The following is a 20,335-nucleotide window of genomic DNA, read 5'->3' on the forward strand; positions in this document are numbered from 1 at the left end:
CTTGGCCACCTTTTCAGTGTGCTCACCGGGGAGCCAGGGGCTGGGTATCTTCCTTCTCCATCCTGAGAGTCAGAGGCTGCCATCTTGCCTCGTGGTGGTGGCACAACCTCTCCCCCAACCTGCAGGCCACCTGCAGGAGCCTCCTCTACAGGCCCCTGTTCCTCCACTATCCTCTTAGCCACTCCTGTGCCAGTTTTATCTTGTACTTTACTGCCTGTTGGGCACAATGTGCCATGGTCCCTGAGCACACCTGCACAAGTTTGCTGACCATGCCAGGAATGCAAGACCCTTCCTCCTCTTTGACAGAGCAGGAGCACCGCCATCTTGGACAAACACCACCATTCTAAGTCCCCCTTGATTAAAAATCTGCCTAAATCTAGCCTCCAAACAGCAGCCTAATGGCTAATGTCAGCATAACCAGAAACATTCCAACCCTGAGATAAACCCCTCTCTGGCCAGAAACATGCCAACCAGAGACATTTCAACCCCGCAATAGACTATCCCTCATATATAAATATTCAGAACCTATTATAAGCTCCCATCTTCCAAAACCCTTAAATATCCTTAGTCTGTAAGAGACAGTGGTCCTGACTGAGATTGGCCAGAAGTCCCTCTCAGGTTTATTCTCTGAAACAAACCTGTCTTTGACTGTTGAGCCACTTTTAGTGTTTTTTTCCCTCTTTCTTGAACTCTTATGCTCTTTATCTGGGCCATTTCTCAAGGTAACGTGTGCAGTGAGCACCCTTGAGAGAAAAGGTAACACTGGCCCCCGGACAAGGAGCAGGCTTGCTTCCACTTGCCACAAAGGCAGTTGATTCTCCAAGCTCAATAATCCTCTCCTCTAACCCAACCTCTTGCATGGGCATCATCCACCCAAGCTCACCTGTTGCTCCCGTGGAACTTTAAAACAATCTATTACCCATTTTATTGACCTTTTTGGCTGAATGCATATAAATTATACGTTTGAATCTACATTAATCTGTAAGTTAATACAACTTTTAAACTTTTCTAGATAATGCAAATTAAAAATATCATAGTATACATTAGATACAACTTTATGGATGGGACACATGCAAATTATTTATTTTGTCAGGCTGCTCGTGTTCATTTTTACAGAGCAGCAAGGACTTTACAATTCCGGAGTCTCAATAGAATTTACAACACTAAGTAAGCAAATGTATGTCAACAGCAAATACTACACCTGCTTTAAGACACACCCTAACATATACATTTAAATAATCTTGACTGTAAAATGTTTATATAAATTAGCTACCTTAGTGGCTGTCTTGGTTTGTGCTGCTATAACAAAATACCACAGACAGGTTAATTTATAAAGGATAGAAATCTATTTTTCACAGTTCTGGAGTCTGGGAAATTCAAGATCAAGGCGCCAGTGGGTTTACCGTCTGCTCTCTGCTTCCAGGATGGTGCCTTCTGAGACGAACGTTGCATAAGGCCTCTCTCACAAGGGCCTTAATCTTATTTACAAGGAAGAAGCCCTCATGGCCTAATCCCTTCACAAAGAATCCCCTCTTAATACCATCACACTGGCAACACCGGAGTTTACAGGAAGACACATTCAACCATAGCAACAGTTCAAAGGCGATTATAGAAAACCTAAAACACATTTAAGACAATATCTCTTTACTATTAGACAACCCCTGTTGTACAACATAAGCCAGTGTGATTTACATTAAATACCACAAAACACTGAGAATTATCACCAGTCTACTAATGGGACATATAAGAGCTGCCAGATATTCACTCTTTAAGCTAGTACGTTTATATTAGGAATGTATTAGAACAGCAGAAAAAGACAGAAACAGAAAATTCTGGCTATTACTTTTGTCATATACCACATTGATTTCTTCTTTAAAAAAAAGAGTAAAAAAAGTCCTTTGTCTGTGACATACGAGTCTCATGTCTTCTGCCAGCATCCAGAAACAGTCCCTGGCTGGCTTCCTGGGGTACAAGACCCTTTCTGGTTGCTGATAGTTCAGGCAGTGAGGATGGGAGGTGAGGATATCATGCATACAGTGAGGATACAGATGTGACTTTCTGAAGAGAGGGGACAAGGGCCATTGTGACATGGGTTAGGGGATGTGAGACGATTCCCTGGGATCTGGTAACAAATGATGGACTAGGTTGGGGCTGAAGGGGGTCCTCCACTGCCTGCCTATTAGAGACTGAAACTGAGCAGTGGGAACTAGGATTGTGATAAGCTGCCCAAAGGGTGCTCAGGGGTTGCTGTCTCTTCTGGAGGGAGGAGGAAGAGATGCTATTGTGTCCGTGAACAGTAAGCCTCAAGGTCCCAAGCAAAAGCCATGTGACTGTGAAGTCAGAAGGTCCCCACCCCGAGCTCATGGACTTGCCAGACGCTGGGTTTGCACTGGGAGAGACATGGGAGATGGGGCGATGCCCACCCTAGAGTGAGAAGCCAAAGAAAAGCAGCCTCCTCCACTCACCACAGCAGCCCCATGGGCTGGCATCTTCCCTCCCTGAGCTCCAGGTCCCCTGTGACTGTTGACACATCCCAAGTGTGCATGTTAAACTCCTCTGCCTGTGTTCCCACAGGAGGAAATGGGCCTGGCCAAAACCCTCTGCAGGAAGGGAAGTTAAAGGGATCTGTGAGTGTACCTTTTGGGCCAATTTGAAGTGCCACTCTTGTTGCTTCTAGACCCAAATCTACGGTAGAAATTGCAATGGTAAGGCCAAGGTAGGAGGATTGCTTGAGCCCAAGAGTTCCAGACCAGGCTGGGCAATGTGAAAAAACCCTGTCTCTAAAAAAAAACCCCAAACCCAAAAAACCCACAAAAATTAGGCGGGTGTGGTGGTGTGTGCCTGTAGTGCCAGCTCCTAGGGAGGCTGAAGTTGGAGGATTGCTTGAGCCTGGGAGGTCAAGGCTACGGTGGGCTGCGATGGTGCCTCTGTACACCAGCCTGGGCAACAGAGCAAGACCTTGTCTCAAAGAAGAAGAAGAAGAAAAAGGAGGAGGAGGAGAAGGAGGAGGAGGAGAAGGAGGAGGAAGATAAGGAGGAGGAGGAAGTAATCAATGCAGTACAGGCTTGAACATCCCAATCCCTACAGTGCCAGAGCGGATCCTCCCAGCTGGGGAGGAGCTCCAGGTGGAAGGCTGCAAGTGGGACAAGCTGCACTGCCACTTGCCCCTGGGGGCTGGGGGACGCATTAGGATCCAGCAGAAGCCTCCCTACCCTCTTATGTCCATACTTGCCACTGTACAGATGCTGCCCTGCAGGTCAAGAGACAGAAGCTCCTTCTAAAAGAACCCAGTTGTGATGTTATCATACCTCTATCAACAGGGGTGGCTGATACTTACCCACGCATGAAGTTTCCCAGGACTGTGTGTGCATATCCACTGCTTTTGAGCCTTCTAGCCCTTAAGAAAAACTTCTGTGCCTCTCACACCCACCTCCAAAAAGGAAGCCCAGTGTTTTGTAAGGGGATTCTTTGAACAGAAATATGCCCTCTTGGGCATTCTACTTGGTTCTTTATATTGTCTAACTCATAAACCAGCACCTCTAAGTGGGGTCCAATCCAGTGAGTGGCATAGGAAGCTGTCCAGTGAGCTGTGGCACCCCTCCATACCTTTGGGTCTGCACAACTCTAATGTCCTCTTTAGTGAGCTGCAAGTTGCGTGACTGCTGGTCTTGCTGATCGCATTCTCTGGGGAAGGGAGGCAGTCTCCACTCAGAGGCACACATTGACACTTTGGATTCATTGATTTCCTGACATAGCTACTAAGTGCACCCCTCTTTAAAAGGGGGGCAGCCATTAGCCTTCTACTGAGCTCTTATTAAAGCCGAACGTCTGATGCACGAATCCTTGTGACTCTCGAGCTAATGTACCCATTATGCTAATGTTGGTGGGTGGGTCAACTTGGACTTGGTCTCTGGCAAGGGCATTGCCCAGCAGTCCTTGCTGGTCATAAGGGAAGGGTATGTTTGGAGACACAACCAGCATGCCCCTAGCGTGACCTCAGTTTTGCGTGAAGGGATGGCAGCTGCCCCTTGAAAATGTGCAGCGTTGGGTCAATATATCTCAGCCATTGTCCCCCCCAGCTGACCTAGTCAGCAAATAGAGGCTACCCAGGGATCGCCATGACCTTGGAGGCCAAGGACCTTGCAGCTGGGAAGACCCTGGGATTCCTGACAGTGCAGGCTGCCTGCTACCTGCATCCCTTGCAGTGGGTAGTCAGTCCTCTCTTGAAGCAGGTTCTGCGGCTGCATCTACCACAGCGAGGGGTTGGGCTGCTATGGAACCTGGGTGCTGACTGAGGCATCAAAACGCCCATTAGGAAGAGGTAAATATGAGACCCTTATGACGGCTCTCTGCTCAGCTGAGTTCCTGATGGAAGACCCATCTGGAGGGCCTCTGTGCAATTCCACTTCTGCTGCCCATGCAGGACATGTTCCTGGTTTTCTCTATGTGACAAATCACGTTTCCTATAGGGCCTACCTTACTGTAGCTTCATAAACATTGATGGCAAAAGAAGTAGAATTCATGCAAAAAATCCTGTTATGTGTTTTTAAAAGGAAAATAAATCATTACATGAAAAATCTGGAGTTCTACTGTGAATCAGGAGTTATGAAAGCTGCCACTTCACTAAACAATGCTTTTGACTGCAAATATCAACATGCAAACTTTCACTTCAAAAGTGGGGAAAATCTAGGATCTCTAAATGCAAATTTGAGAGGTAAAGTGGGCCTCAGACATGAGAATCATGGTTCAGTTTGTCCCATCCATGAAAACAGAGTACAATCAGTCCCCTCTTTGAGAAAGAAAAGCATGGATCAGAAACATGGCTCCCTCCCTGAAGGAGGGAACCACCTTCTAGTCAAGGGGAAGCGAGGAAGGAAGCCGCCCAGCCTTACAGTTATTCAGAGCTTGTGTTTGTGCTAACACAAGAGGCTAACTCCACAACCTAGTGAACAAAATAAAACTTTGGCAGGCCCACCACTCAGTCTGCAGCAGAGGACTGGAGACATATGTGATGTGTCTTGGATCCAGTCCGTCCCACAGACAGTTTTTCTGGTATCCTCCATATGACAAAAATACGTGAGTGCTGTGTTAGTTTCCTATGGCTGCCATAACAAATTGCAATAAACTTGGTGGCTTTAAAACACACCTGGATTACCTGACAGTTCTGGAGGCCAACACAGGCCTCATTAGATTAAAATGGAGGTTTCTGCAGGGCTGCATGCCTTTCTGGAGGCTCTAGGGGAGAATCTGTCCCCATGATATTTTTAGGGTCTAGAGGCTGCCCACATTCCTTGGCTGGTGCCCTTCTTCCGTCTTCCAAGCCAGTAGCGCTGCCTCCCTCTGCCCTTGTCCACAGTCACACCCTGTTTAGCTCTGATCTCCTCCCTCATCCACTGTTTGTTTGTTTCTGAGACAGAATCTCACTCTGTTGCCCCAGCTGGAGTGCAGTGGCACAATCGTGGCTCACTGTAGTCTTGACTTCCCAGGCTCAGGCAATCCTCCTACCTCAGCCTCCGCAGTAGCTGAGACTAGAGGCATGCACCACCATGCTCAGCTAAGTTTTGTATTTTTTTGTACAGATGGTGTTTCACCATATTGCCCAGGCTGGTCTCGAACTCCTGAGCTCAAGCAATCCACCTGCCTCGGCCTCCCGAGGCTGGGATGATGGGATAAATGGGATGATGGCATAAATCACTGCATCCTGCCCCACTTGTAGGGATCCATGTATTACATTGGGCCCATCCAGATAACCCACAATTGTCTCCCTACGTGCATATTGGCAACCTCCATTCCCCTTCACCTGTAACACAATCCCCAATTCTGGAGATTAGGTCCTGGACATCTTTGGGAGGCCATGATTCTGCCTGCCTCATTTACCCACTCAAATGTCATCTTCAGTCATGAGGACATCAAGGTTTGTAAGACATGTTTTCAGTCATTGTGAAAAGTCACAGCCTGAGCTCGGATTCTCCAGGAGTGCTGGCTTCCAGTCCAGATGTAATTGAACAGGACACAAATTTACCAAGCCTTCCGCATCCCCACCACCTATGTCCCTTCTTCAAGCTAAACCTTTCCATTCTCTGAGGCTGAGTCGCAGCAGCTCTGGGGTTTTGAAGTAGTGGGAGTTCTGCTGTCTTCCCCACATTGGAGTTAGGAAGCCTCTGTTCTTCCCGAAGCCTGGAACACCCAGAGAGCTTTGTTCTTTCACACACTCTCCGCCTCTGCTGAACCCGACACTGCTTCCCTTTGAGGTGCCAAGGGGGCTGCAGCGTCGCTGGAGTCCCCTCAACAGCGACTTGAAGAAGAAAAGAGGGCCAGTCTCTTTCAGAAGAGAGAAAACTCTCCCCAGTTCTCTTCCCACCGGTCAGCCGACTTCCCCTGACTGGCCGGATGGGGTCACATGGCCATTACTAAGCCAATCACCGTCAAAGAAATGTGATTGCTACGCTTGGCTTGATAATTGTCTTTGTCTCAGACCCTGAGACAAGGGCTTGGCTGCCATATGCTTTTTTTTTTTTTTTTTTTTTGATGCAGAGTCTTGGTCTGCTGCCCAGGCTGGAGTGCAGTGGTGCAATCTCGACTCACTGCAACCTCCACCTCCCAGGTTCAAGTGATTCTCCTGCCTCAGCCTCCCAAGTAACTGGGACTACAGGCATGTGCCACCACACCCAGCTAATTTTTTGTATTTTTAGTAGAGACAGGGTTTTGCCATGTTGGACAGACTGGTTTTGAACTCCTGACCCCAGGAGATCCGCCTGCCTCAACCTCTCAACGTGCTGGGATTACAGGCATGAGTCACAGCACCTGGCCTCTATGTTTTTGGGAAGTGATTCCAGGAAGAAAGATTGAGGGAGGGAAGCAGACCTATTACAGGGTGTACTCAGGAGTATGTCGCCCGTGTGAGCAGCTGGGTGTCTCCCTGGGGACCCTCTGAGGAACTGTGTAGAATATGGCTCAGAACGGACCTGCCAAGAAACATGGAATATGGGCTATTTATCCATAAGTCTGTACCCTTAAGGGCATTTAATCCTTGTCACTTCCAGGGCAGGCTAAGTAAACTGTCCCCCACCCCACCTCACCCCAGTGTGATAAAAATAGGCAGAGCCACAGACAGAGGCAGGACGTAGACAGGGAAGCTGCTAGTGTGCACGTGGACTGTCCGCTATAGCATGGGGTGGACTCAAGGTGGCTGAGAGGACGTGGGGCAGGGCACCAACCTCACTGACGCCAAGACCTCCCCCACAACAGCGTGGGTAAAGAGGACAGCTTAGCCTCAGGCCCAACAAACCTGCCCAGGCTTGGTGCCTCCTCCTGGCACTGCTTCTGGGAAGCACTTCAGAGTTTCAAAGTTGTGGTGGTAAATGTCCCTGCAGTGAGAACATGGGACTTCACATGTGGCCTAGTGGGCACATAGGCCACTCAGCCTGAAGGCTGACTGATTGAATTTGGAAATCAACAAGGTAATTCACTGTGGGAGAAAAGGCTGGCCAGAGCGTTCCCAGCAGCTGTGTGTGATGGGCAGGGCCAGAGGCCCCCACCCACGAAGGCACGGTCATGCAGTGCTACAGGGACCCTCCTCCCCTTGGCTCACAATCACTCTGCCCTGACAGCAGCTGGGTGCTGGGCCCGGGTTTATCCCTTCGGGGGAAGAAGACCAGGTAGGCGGAGACTTCACTCTTCTGGGGCTGCTCCAAAGAATGGTGACTCTGACCTTGGAGGACACATGGGGACTTGGGGCTGGAGGAAAACTTCCCATAAAGGCTTGGATTGGGAGTAGGAGCCTGACTTCGGCTTGTTTATACAAATAGAAATAAAAGCCATTTTTAAAACATCCCCTGCAGTTTCACCCAAGGTCAACTATTAGTGGACTTGAACAGGGCAGGAGGTGAAGCATGTGCATGGGGATTCCGCTCACAGCCCCCAGCCCAGCGTTTTCCTGAAGTCCAGGCTGAGTCGAATGTGAAGGGGCAATCGACGGAGGGGCTGTCCATTCACAGGGAAGCCAGCTTCTCTTCCTGGGGTGATTTCAGCTTCTCTTCCTGGGGTGATTTCAGTGTGTCCTTACTAGACCGAAGACTAATATCCCAGGTGGGCTGCTTTCAAACTCATTGACCCATGAGACCCGAGGACTAAGCTCTGATTTTTTATCTTGCCCAAATTCTAAGGGGTCTGGGGAGTCATGAGCTACAAACCATAAGTTCTCATCAGATGGGTTTTATTTAATCCTGTGTATCGTGACTTACTTTCCAATCTGACTCTGGCATAACAAAGGAAAAAATCAAAACTTTTTGCCGCAAAACATGTTTCTCTGCCATATCTTAAAATTACCCTGCAAAGTCTCTTGCGGGAAAAATCCACATTCTATAGAGAATCCCCTTCCCCCTTTGTTTTCCCTCCTTTCTTTCCAGATCCTGGAGATAATCAATTAAGAGATAGGCACCCTGTTAGGTTCAATAAGAAACATTTTACAACCTGCTCTCTCTGAAGTCTGCTCTCTGAAAGATTCGTCTGCACAGTACAACTTGGTCTCCACAATCCTTTATCTTAACCTGAACATTCCTTTCCATGGATCCCAGGTCTTCAGATAAACTCAACCAATTGTCAACCAGAAAATAATTAAATTTACCTATAGCCTGGAAGCTCCCCACTGCTTTGAGTTGGCCTGCCTTTCTGAACCAAACCAATGTATTTCTTTTCTTCTCTTTCTTTCTTTTTTTTTTTCCAAATGTCCCACATTTATTTACATACGAAATGTGTTTCATACAGTTACGATGGATGGAGTGTATAACACCTGACAGCAGCAAGACTTTTCGAGGAACCGAATGTTGACTACAGTGTATCATGCAAGTATCTATATGTACACAAAATAATTCCCCTTAAAAAAAAAAAGTACAAAACATGTTCAGGGATAAATACAAAATATAAAATGCAAAATAAAACACAAAACAAAACCAAAAAGTAGAGCTCTCTCAGAGGACTATAAACGGAAGGGACCGAACAGTACCTCTGCTGCATTTTAATAAAGCAGAACTACAGACGTTAAATATACTTCTTTTTTTTTTTTTTTTTGAGACGGAGTCTTGCTCTGTGGCCCAGGCTGGAGTGCAGTGGCTGGATCTCAGCTCACTGCAAGCTCTGCCTCCCACGTTCCCGCCATTCTCCTGCCTCAGCCTCCCGAGTAGCCGGGACTACAGGCGCCCGCCACCTCGCCCGGCTAGTTTTTTGTATTGTTAGTAGAGACGGGGTTTCACTGTGTTAGCCAGGATGGTCTCGATCTCCTGACCTCGTGATCCGCCCGTCTCGGCCTCCCAAAGTGCTGGGATTACAGGCTTGAGCCACCGCGCCCGGCAAATATACTTCTTGAAATGGCTGAACTAAACCCGGGTGGCTCAGTGCTTAAGGGAATGGCCAATTGCAATACACAGGTGGCTGCATTGATAAGTCAGTGGTTGACGTTGTGCCTCCCCCAAAAAAAGTACCAGAATGTCAGGCCTCTGAGCCCAAGCTAAGCCATCATATCCCCTGTGACCTGCCTGTACACATCCAGACGACCTGAAGCAACTGAAGATCCACAAAAGAAGTGAAAATAGCCTTAACTGATGACATTCCACCATTGTGATTTGTTCCTGCCCCACCCTAACTGATACGATATATTCTCCCCCGCCTTTAAGAAAGTACTTGGTAATATTCTCCCCCTGCCCTTGAGAAGGTACTTTGTTCGCCTATCCCAAACCTGTAAGAACTAATGATAATCCCACCACCCTTTGCTGACTCTCTTTTCGGACTCAGCCCGCCTGCACCCAGGTGAAACCAACAGCCTTGTTGCTCACACAAAGTCTGTTTGCTGGTCTCTTCACACGGACGCGCGTGACGCACAGCGTTTGGCAGCAGCACACAGAACAGGAAATGCCACCTCTTTTGACAGCAAAGGGTTAAGTCAACTGATTGTATTTTTTCTGTCAAGAGCCAGAGAAATACTTGATGTTCTTAGTTGTGTTTCTGTAATAGTTAATAAATGACATGACAAAAACCTGACTATATAAATCTATTGGTCTAACTACCTATTTGTAACTTTTATAGTAGTCCAGCCCTTTCGTTACTTTCCCGCCTTGCGCTCTTAAAGCCAGCCTTGCAGATCTGCCCAGAAAACCAGTCCCATGTATTTTTTCTTTAGAATAGCCTTCCCCATTCCTCAAAATGGAATTGAGGAAATCAGCATTCCTTAGTAGATTTCTGGCTTCAGCTTTTATCCACGACTGGGAAAGGAGCGACCTGCAAGGCTGCTTTAAACACCCATTGGCGTGGCCTGAAGGCAAAGCTGCGCCCACACTGGAGTGCTGTTGTCTCAAATGTGAACTCACTCCCTCAGGGCAGACATATCCGGGAAGTGCTAAGACACTTAAAAGTTCCTGGTGCTTCTGAGATCCACAATTCCTTACAATTTATGTAGTGAATTCTAAAAATTGAAAACACTAAAAAAGTCATTATTTTAGCCTGACTGCAGTTAACCCATTCAAAATCCAAACATACAAAATGGTTTATTTGAATTCAGAACTCCCCCTATTACTAAGAACTCTGTTTTAAAGAAACAGTACCAAAAGAAAAATTCTAACCCAAAACAACTAAAATCGTTTTCCACTAAATACTGACACAAACATGTAGCAAAGAGTATAAAAAGTTACTCATTTAAATATATAACTACTCTTTGAAACTCAAAAACTGTTTTAATTAATACTTATTGAGGATATATACGATGAGGTGAAGAAGGAAGGTATGTTGAAGGAGAATATATTGCAACAGCCTACACAGTACTGTTAACTCTATTATACTGCAAACTTTTTGTAACAAAAATGTCTTTTTTATTCCAATGTGGATAGGGATTTTCCTCATGGAGCATCTGTGGCTGTTTCTCAGCTGAGCTCATCCTTTTGGATTTGATGAATCCAAAAAATACTCATATGCATGTGTTCGCATGTGAGTATTTAAGGCAGCTTCAGTTTCAAAAGCTTTTGCACACACTTTGCACTTTCTGTCTGACACGGCTCCATTGGGGGATTCATCCTCGTGGCTGGGTTTGTTCTCCTGTTGGTTATCGTCCCCAGCCCCATTTTGCTTGGACACTGGCTGAGGTTCCTTTAACCCGTGTACGATGAGGAGGTGCCTGGCCAGAGAGATGTGAGACGTGTAGCAGAGGCCACACTCCCGGCACTGGCAGGAAGAACCATCGCATTTGTGCTGAGGGATGTGTTCGTGGAACTGCAGCAGGTTTTTGGCGGTGAAGCCACACACGGTGAAAGAAATCAGGCACATTCCTCAGTCCTGGGCCCAGCAAATACATTCAGCTTGACACCATATATCTCTCAATTTCCTGGGCCCAGTGCAAACACGGCCCAGTGCAAATACATTCCTCCATATATCTCAGCTTGGGAAATCCTGGGAAATCCCCGATAAGGACACCGCTGTTTGTAGTTTTACTGAAAGCACGGGAACAATAGATAACTGCTAAATGTATAACTTAATATGTTAACCAATTGTAATGCTGTAACCTAAAGAATTCCCTTTTTCCCTGTTCCTCTGTAACCTTACAAGTCCTATTTTCATCGGGCTATAAAAAGCGAGCGCACGCATTGTTCAAGGCCCTCTTGTATGTTGTGAAACAGAGGGACCAAGTTCGAACTTGCATTAAAGATCCTTGCCGCTTGGCTTTGACTCTGGACTCTGGTGGTCTTCTTCGGGGAATAAACAGTCTGGGCATAACAACGGCACATCTGTGAACCTGCAAAACATCGATTTTCAGCTTTTTCAGTGGTTGAGTGATGGCTCCTCGGAGGGGCCTGAACTCCAGAATTGGTTCTTCCAACTTCCGCTTGGGACTGGGGACCTTGGTGTCTTCTTTTATTTGTGCTTCCCCCTCATTGGTGGCGTGTCATTTCTTTCAGGGCAGCGTCCTTAATGCCGTGCACCAGCTGGACGTGCTTCTCCAGCATCCGTCGTTTGGTAAAGGTTCTTCTGGAGTCTGGGCAGTGTGAGCAGGCGTACACTTTCCTGATGACTCTGTGTTTGATCCGGTTGTGCCGGCACAGGCTGTGGGACGAACTGAAAGGCTTGTCACACTGGCGGCAGGGGTGTTTCTTCACTTGCTTCCCGTGCTCCTTCCTTGTGTGGGATATGTACACGTCTCCCTGCATGAACAGGGGGCCACACTCCCAACACGTCCACCCAGGCCTGGCCACTTTCTTGGTTTCCATTGATTTTTTTTTTTTTCACAGGAGATGGAGACTTCTTTTCCAATTTCTCTTTCCCATACATGGATTTGGTGTCCTCTTTGTTCTGATTTGCTGGATTTTGAGTTGCAGGCTTAATGCTCAAAGGCAAGTTTATACCCAAGTTTGGAGGCCCTTCAATACTTTTCAATGTTCCATGCACAGACTTGATACGGTCCATCATAAGTTGCTTCTGTGCATATAAAAGAGAACAGTCTGGACACTTGAAAACAGACACCTGGTTTTCAATGTGTTGGTCAAAGTGGTGATACAGCAAGGTTTGCAGGGTGAATACGGTGTCACACATGGAACACTTACATATTATTTCTGGTTCTTCTATCTTGACGCCGGGATGCTGTGTGTAGGCGTGGGAATGTGTGCTTGGGGCAGACTTAAACGCCATTGGACAAATAGGACACTTACCGAAGACTTCACAGTGAGAATCTTGAATGTGAGACTTCAGAGCAGCCCCATCAGAGTACACAACATTGCAATGCACACATCGAAAACCAACGCTTCTCGTGTAGTGCAGACAGTTCTTGGTGACGTGGGTCTAGAAGTGCACAGACCTGCCGATGGCCCTGCACTCAGGGCAAGTGTAGGGAGATTTGTGCTGATGGATTCTCCGGTGTGATGCATAACTGCACCGGTTAGGAAGCGGCATCTGGCAGATGGTGCAAGTCTTTTGTCCACTCATATCTGCAGCTTGCTGGAAATGTGTAGCCAGTGACGTCTCGTCCTGGAAGACTTCATTACACTCCTAACGTTTTAGACTATGTCACACAGTTTGGAGGGGTCTTCATCTAGGGGCACGGCTGCGATGATGGGAGTGCTTGAAGGAGCCGATATGGCTGTCCCAGTTATGCCAGACTGAATTTTTGCGACAGTGTGTGTGCCGGCTCCCACAGGGCTCTGAAGAGTGGAAGTTGAAGTGGAAGTATTGCTTGATGGAGAAACTGTCATTTGATCTGCTGGGACTGACTTTAAAATTAAGTGAGAGCATTGCATTACCAACCCTTTCTCCTTATGCCCACGGGCATGGGAAAGGAGGCTGCATTTGTTGTAAAAAAACAGGTTCTTTGTACAATGGTTGCACGTTACTTTGATGCACACGCTCCATCTGTCGCAGCTCTGGATCAGACTCTTTTCTTTTCTTTTTTTTTTTTGAGACAGAGTCTTGCCTTGTCACCCAGGCTGGAGTGCAGTGGCGCGATCTTGGCTCACTGCAAGCTCCGCCTCCCGGGTTCACGCCATTCTCCTGCCTCAACCTCCCCAGTAGCTGGGACTACAGGTGCCTGCCACCACTCCCAGCTAATTTTTTGTATTTTTTTTTTTTTTAGTAGAGATGGGTTTCACCATGTTAACCAGGATGATCTCAATCTCCTGACCTCATGATCCACCCACCTCAGTCTCCCAAAGTGCTGGTGCACAGGAGTCCCCACACTCCAAGCACTTGTACCCATGCATTGGTAACATGATCCCTGCATTGGCAGGAGGACTGAGGTTTGGGATGTAAACAGGGACTGGATTGACACTGTTTGGCACCTTGTTGAAAGCTTCCACCACAGAACTCTGCAAGGACGACACCACCTGGACTTGAGACACCTTTTACGGGGGGTTGGGGTTTGCGAGGCTGCTGCATTGATTATTACCTGTTTTATTTGTTGCTGAGGTTTGGTTAGCACTGGGCAGAGTTCAGAGGTGGCCTGGGCACCCTGAGGCAAAAGGTTAAGGTTGGCAAGGTGCACAGTCTTTGGCAGGAGTTTGGCGTTGGCCAGGCTGGATACTGGCACCATGACAATTTGCTGCTGGATGGTGGTGGTGGTTTTAATGATGGCACTGATGGCACTCTGGACAGAGGCAGCAGATATGACTGTGGCTTTCACTGTGGTGTTGTTAGTAAGCTTCAAATTAATGACTTGGGATCCTGCTGTCTTCACAGCAGATACTGGGAGGAAAGCAGTAGCCACAGGCTTGATTGTGACCTGTTTAGGGGTGAGCTCTGCAGGGGAAACTGCACTGGTCATGACCAAGGACTGGGGAGGTGCCCTGGGGGGAGAGGAAAGGATGGTGGCTGATGCTGGAGATGACAGAAGGGATGTCACAGAGGTCACCATGGATGCCGTCTGCTCAGAAGGTTTCTTCCCAGAGTCAAGATCCACTTCTGGCAGTACCCTGGTCACTGTTCTCTTGATTTCCCCAGAAGATGTCTTAATGGTTTTTATGCGGACTTTGGGGATTGCTGGTGTGGACCCTGCGGAGAGGACGGGGATCCCTTGCTGCTGTTCTCCCTTGAGATGCTTCTGGGACTATTCGGTTGCTTTGGGGATGGTTTTTTGGTCCCGTCGATGAGATTCTGGGATTCAGGAGACTTGTCAGCGGCTCTCAGACTGTCCTCTACTTCTTTTGGTTATGGGGAGGATTCCCTCGAATTGGCCACTGGTTCTTTACAGGAGTCTGAAGCCTCCTTTTTAGCACTGAGAGCCGCGATAGCAGCAATGCAGGATGAGAACTTGGAGGATGACTTTGTCTTTGTGGCACAATGCTGTGGAGGCCGGTGTCCTTCTTCTCGGAGCACAGCTTCCCATCCAGGACTCTGTTTTCCAGCACCTTGTCAGAGTTTTCCTTCAACTTATCCTCTGCTTTTCTGACTTTAAAAAGTTCATAAACACTCAGGTTTATAGAATTTGCTTTGGTTTCTCTCTTAACAATTTTGTTTTTCTCCATATTGCCTGACGTAGAGAGTCCAGTTTTGCTGGAGTTTTCCCCTCCAAGTGCCTTCAGCTTATCGCAGTCCTGCTGGGGAGCTGACCCTGTCAACACCTTCCGCCTGAAGCTTGATCGCATGTCCTCCTTGTCAGGGGGTTCATCCACCTCCATCTTCTCATCATCATCAAACTCTTCAGCACTGGAGATCGGGCTAAACTGGCTGAACGTTGTGTCTTTCAGAGTCACCTGGGAGGCAGGCACGTCTCCTTTCAAGGACTTCGCTCCATCTTTACCCTAACTGTCAAGGGAGGACGCTGTGAGAAACCCATGATGTCGGCCATTGCTGGTGGTTGTAACTGTCTTTCTCCCGCCCAGGGAGGAAGCTGTGAGAAACCCATGATGTCGGCCATTGCTGGTGGTTGTGACTGTCTTTCTCCCGCCCTCGGAGGGGTCGATACTCCGAACATTCTTGAAGATCACGCTGACACCCACGTTGGAAGATGATGGTGTGTGGGAGTCCTCCTCTCCATGAGCATTCTGCTTCATGTGGCTTTCATGGTCATCGTGTCCATTCTCAATAGCTGCTTTAGGATCAGCCATATCTGGGATGTCAAATGCTGCCAGGACGTCATCAAAGTCTGGGGTCTTCATATCCCCCATGGTCACGAATTTGAGGCGATGTTCTTGTGAACCTGGACCTTTTGGAAAGACTTTAGGTTACTGTCACACGGCTGCATTCTCAGCAAACAGGAAAGGGTTAAAAGCAGCCCCAGTCAACAGGCCTTTTGGCCTTCATAACAGTCAGAAGCATCCCTAACGCCCTTTAGTAGCTTCTAAAAGAAAAAGCACAAAACAGATCATACCCGCTTCCCGGGGCTGGCCTTCGCGGCGGTCAAGCCTGGGCATTTGGGCCGCAGCTCGGATGACTTTTGTTCAGCGCGGCGCTGCCTGCGGCTGCTGCTGTGGCTGCTGCTGCTGTCTACGGAGTGGCGGCAGTGGCTTCCGTGTGATGGGCCTGTCATCTGCGTTCCCACTGCCGGGGTCTGTGTGTGCGTGTAAGGTGGAGCAGCCTCGCTGCCGCCTCCCAAACCAATGCATTTCTTAAATGTATTTGATGTCTCCTGCCTCCCTAAAATCTGTAAAACCACGCTGTACCCTGACTGCCTCGGGCACATGTTCTCAGAATCTCCTGGGGGCTGTGTCACGGGCCATGGTCACTCATATTTGGCTCAGAATAAATCTCTTCAAATACTTTACAGAGTTTGACTCTTTTTGGTGACAGAGCCTTTCTTCAGTGCACGTGTTCTCCAGAGGATGTCGGGGCAGAGCCCAGTGACAGGTGTGGGGCTCAGAGGCTGCGCTGCCTTTTCCTCCCTCTGCTGGGTAACAAGGAGCCCTAAAGCATGCTGGCTCATGTGAGTGACTGCCTCATGAATATTGAATTTATTCTTTCCTCCATGTGGCCACAATCCCCACGGCGACTTTTCTGAGGTGAGGAGGACCTGAGAGCTGCGTATCTCCTCTTAATCTACAGCACAACACAGCTTTCTATAGAAATGCTTCGGGAAGGGAAGAACTGGGCTCAACTGGTATCTTCTCCATGGTGTAAACTGCCTACTTCAAAAAATAATAAACACATTTCCCTCACCACTTCCACCCTAGCTGTGCCTCTGCACTCTAATAGAAGTTCACAACAAAGTTGTTAGTTCCCTTCTTGGTCTTTGGAAGATTTTGAGGCAGCTTCTCAGAAAACAAGACAATAAAATAATTGTTGTAATAAAACCTGTATGCACTTCAGGAGACTTATCAGAATGTCTGGCAGGAATAATTGCTTTTCTGAAAATATAATTATTTTTTTCAGCTCACCGCCATGGTTACTTCTCTTCCCAAGTTCCAAGAAGCCTGGTAACTCCTCCCCACGCTAAGAAGTACAAAGAAAATAAGGTCAGGGGCATCCAAGCAGACCCTGTGAACAGCTAGAGCCCATAGTGTGCTGAGGGGGCTGTTACTGCTATTACTGGTCACGTAGAGGTGTTGTGCTCAGGCTGCACCCACGTGGGGGTGCCCAACTCCAGTAAACTCATTTTGGTCTAAAAGAACCATAATTTTATATTCCTCATGACCATGGGAAGCCAGTGTTCACTCCTGGTATGGAAAAAGCAGCTGACTCCTACTCCTCGGGTTAGTCGGTTGGTTTCTGCTTGGGAGCTAAATGCCTTTTATTTTCTGAGTTCCCTCCTGCAGGTACCAGGACAACAACCAATGTAGCAGCAGGTCCTGTTTATGCCCCAGGCACGGAAGCTGAGATAATGTTCTCCAAAAACTGAGAACATTCTTGCTGGCTGAGGCCCTAATTAGAGATTAGGACATGCCTTACAGACCTGTTGTTCTAACAAACAGCTTGCCGGCAGCCTAGTTCACAGGGTTTGCAGAGCTAAAGGAGCTCTTAATGAATCAGAGAATTTAACACATTGAATCTTTGTTTGTAAAATGATGGGCTTGTTGTTTTTGAACTAATCACATCTGCACAGGGGTCTTTAAGACAATAAAGGCTGACAATTTAAAGAAGTACTGATACTCAACAACAGACTGAAAACTGTTTTGTGTTAGAGGCCGTTAGAGCTGGCTCCAAGGAAAGAGAATAAAAATTTACCGAAATACAGTTTTCCTTCATCTCATCTGTGTCTATATCCTCTAGTCTGTGTGAACATTGATTTCAAACATTTCTCGTAAGGTGCAAACCCCACTGTTAGGAACCATGCTCCCCTCAGAATTCATACATTGACACCCTCACCCCCATGTGATGGTAGTTGGAGAGGCGTCTTTGGGAGTGATTAGGGTTAGAAGAAGTCATCATATGATTGAGTTATGATTAGTGTCCTTATAAGAAGAGATACCGGAGAGCTTGCTAGAGCCAGTTGACCGTGACCTGAGGAACCAAGGATGCCCAGTGTCCCTGGGGGCAACAGATGCCACAATGGGGAGTGTGCTGCAGGAGGCCAGGGGCAGCCAGCTGCATACGGAGCCCTTCCTTGGACTTTCGTGACCCTGCTGTGCAGCTTGCCTCTGCTGTTGAGCGCTCCAACACTCACCTTGTGACAGGTCGTCCCCGAGAAAACAACCTGGAGAGCCTCTAACCTCGGGAAAACCCCGTGCTTATCTTGTTACAATGTCAAAATCCAATGTTTATGCACTAGGTTTTTGAGCTCTCAAATCTCCAGTGCAATAAATCCCATCACAGAGGCTTTGAGTCCCCTGCAGGTTGGTTCTGTGACTAATTTCCCAATTGTTTCTTTGAGCAGGAGACCGCCCTGCAGGGATCAGTCTGGGCACGGCTCTCCTGCGGTCTGTACTGATGGCTCCCAAGGCTGTGTCTGAGCAGAGAAGGAAAAACTTGAAGTGTCTGTCACCTGCTGCTCCACACTAACTGGAGTGGGGTGGTGCGACAAGGAGAGGTCTGTGGGCACAGACCTTCTTCTGGCGGGACAGGGGAGGGAGAGACAAAAAGGAAATTAGCCGCAAGCCATGGTAATATAAGAATACTCATCACAGCATTTGTTTCAAATAATAGGAAAAAGGTAGAAGCGACTTTAATATTAACCACTAGAGAATTAGGTGAACTGTCACAGAATAATACGTATAATGAAATGCCATGAAGTCATCGTTGTGTGTGTGTGCGTGTGTGTGCCATGTGTGCATGTGTGTGTGCGTGTGTGCATGTGTGTGTGCGTGTGTGCGTGTGTGGACGTGTGCATGTGAGTGCATGTGTGGTGAGTGTGCGCATGCACGTGTGTGCATGTGTGCGTGTGTGTGCATGGGTGTGCATGGGTGTGCATGTGCGTGTGTGTGCGTGAGTGTGTGCATGCGTGCATCCATGCACGTGTGTGTGCGTGTGTGTGCGTGCATGTGTGCACCTATGTGTATACATTGTAAGAAATGAGGACTACAATTTGTACTGAAAGCAATTCATAAAACAATAATTTAGAGCGTGAGATCGCTTTTGCTTTTCAGTACATATTTATACATGCAGGCTCGCCAGTCCTAGATTACAAAGCAAGACATGAAGGTGACAAAGCGTGTCTCTATGTGTTAAAATTCCAGGTGACTTTATCTGTTCACTTTAATATCGTCTGCCACTCTTACAGTGAATATAACATAATCAGAAACAAAGGCGTTTATCATCCTGAAAGTTCTATGAGCTGAAGACAAAGCTAACTTGTATGAGGCTAAAAGCTTCTTTATGTGTTTCAAACAGACTAATTTAGCAACGATATTTGGCCCCAAAACGACAAAAGACGTCTACTGTCCCTTTTAGGCGTTTGGCTGGAAAAGCAATGCTTTTCCTGTTGATTTCCCCCCATGATTTATTAAAGTAATAAAGGCTTGTTATGGAAAATTCCAACAAAGTGTGTTTTATTATCTTTCACAGGGTGAGCCCAGCAAGACATGTGGCTCCCCATCTGTCCAGTTAGGGTTCAGGGACTTCCAGGGTGAGGGAGGAGGGAGACTTCCTCTGTTCCTTTTCTTTGCCTGTGTAGCCCTTGTTGATGGGTAGACACTACCGTGTGTGATGAATTATTAATAGAAGAAGCTGTTAGACCATAAATATTCAAGGGGATACATCTGGTTTCCCTGATGCTTCATGTAAGGCAGAAAAAGTACATTTTTACCGAGTAGAACAACTTGTCAACCCCAACTCTCTTGCTTGCCTGGACCCAAGCACTACAAGGAGAAAAAAAGAATCTTCTGACACTGCACATAAAAGTCCAGCTGGGACACACTGTGTGTGAGGAATCTGCAGGGTTCAGCCTGGAAGAGACCATGTGAGCTGACAATGTCGCCACGTTTCCTTAGTAGATGTGAGGCTGTCTGCTGGGACTCAGGGGAGGGGAATACGGCATTTCAGAACATCACTTGAACACTTAGAAGAGGACAAAGGAGATAGAAGTGCCCCTAAGGGAGTTTGCAGGTGGAGGAGAGCAGCAGGAGTAGAGTGGGGGGCTTGGGACCCACCAGGACTTCGGCAACACCAGTTCCTCCCACGTTTTCTACCCCGGGAAGATTAAAACCTATGCAGATGTCAATGTCTCCATCTCCAGGGTGTATTTCTGCTTCCAATACTCACCTTCAGAAGCAGATAATCAAAGAAACAGAGTGAGTAGGAAAGTGTGCTTAGAGCAGAAGAGAAGCGCTTCCGGCTGCACCTGCTTCAGGAATCCTCTGGTGCTGCTCACAGAGCGCGCGCAATTCTGTTTCTCGGCATGGGACCCTCCGGCAGGACCCCACAGAAGGAATGTTTCTTAAACCAGCCTTTCCAAGGCGTGTTCCGTAAAACCACAACTTCCAAGAATGCTAACAGATAT

At 47.6% G+C, this 20,335-nt stretch overlaps 1 pseudogene; it reads right to left on the minus strand.

Moving 5' to 3' along the window:
* Positions 1–10,801: 10,801 nt before the first annotated feature.
* LOC105511470 lies at positions 10,802–15,878 on the minus strand (annotated as a pseudogene).
* Between the last annotated feature and the right edge of the window lie 4,457 nt (positions 15,879–20,335).

This window comes from Colobus angolensis, unplaced genomic scaffold (assembly GCF_000951035.1).
Source record: "Colobus angolensis palliatus isolate OR3802 unplaced genomic scaffold, Cang.pa_1.0 Scaffold2, whole genome shotgun sequence".
Lineage (NCBI taxonomy): Eukaryota > Metazoa > Chordata > Mammalia > Primates > Cercopithecidae > Colobus > Colobus angolensis.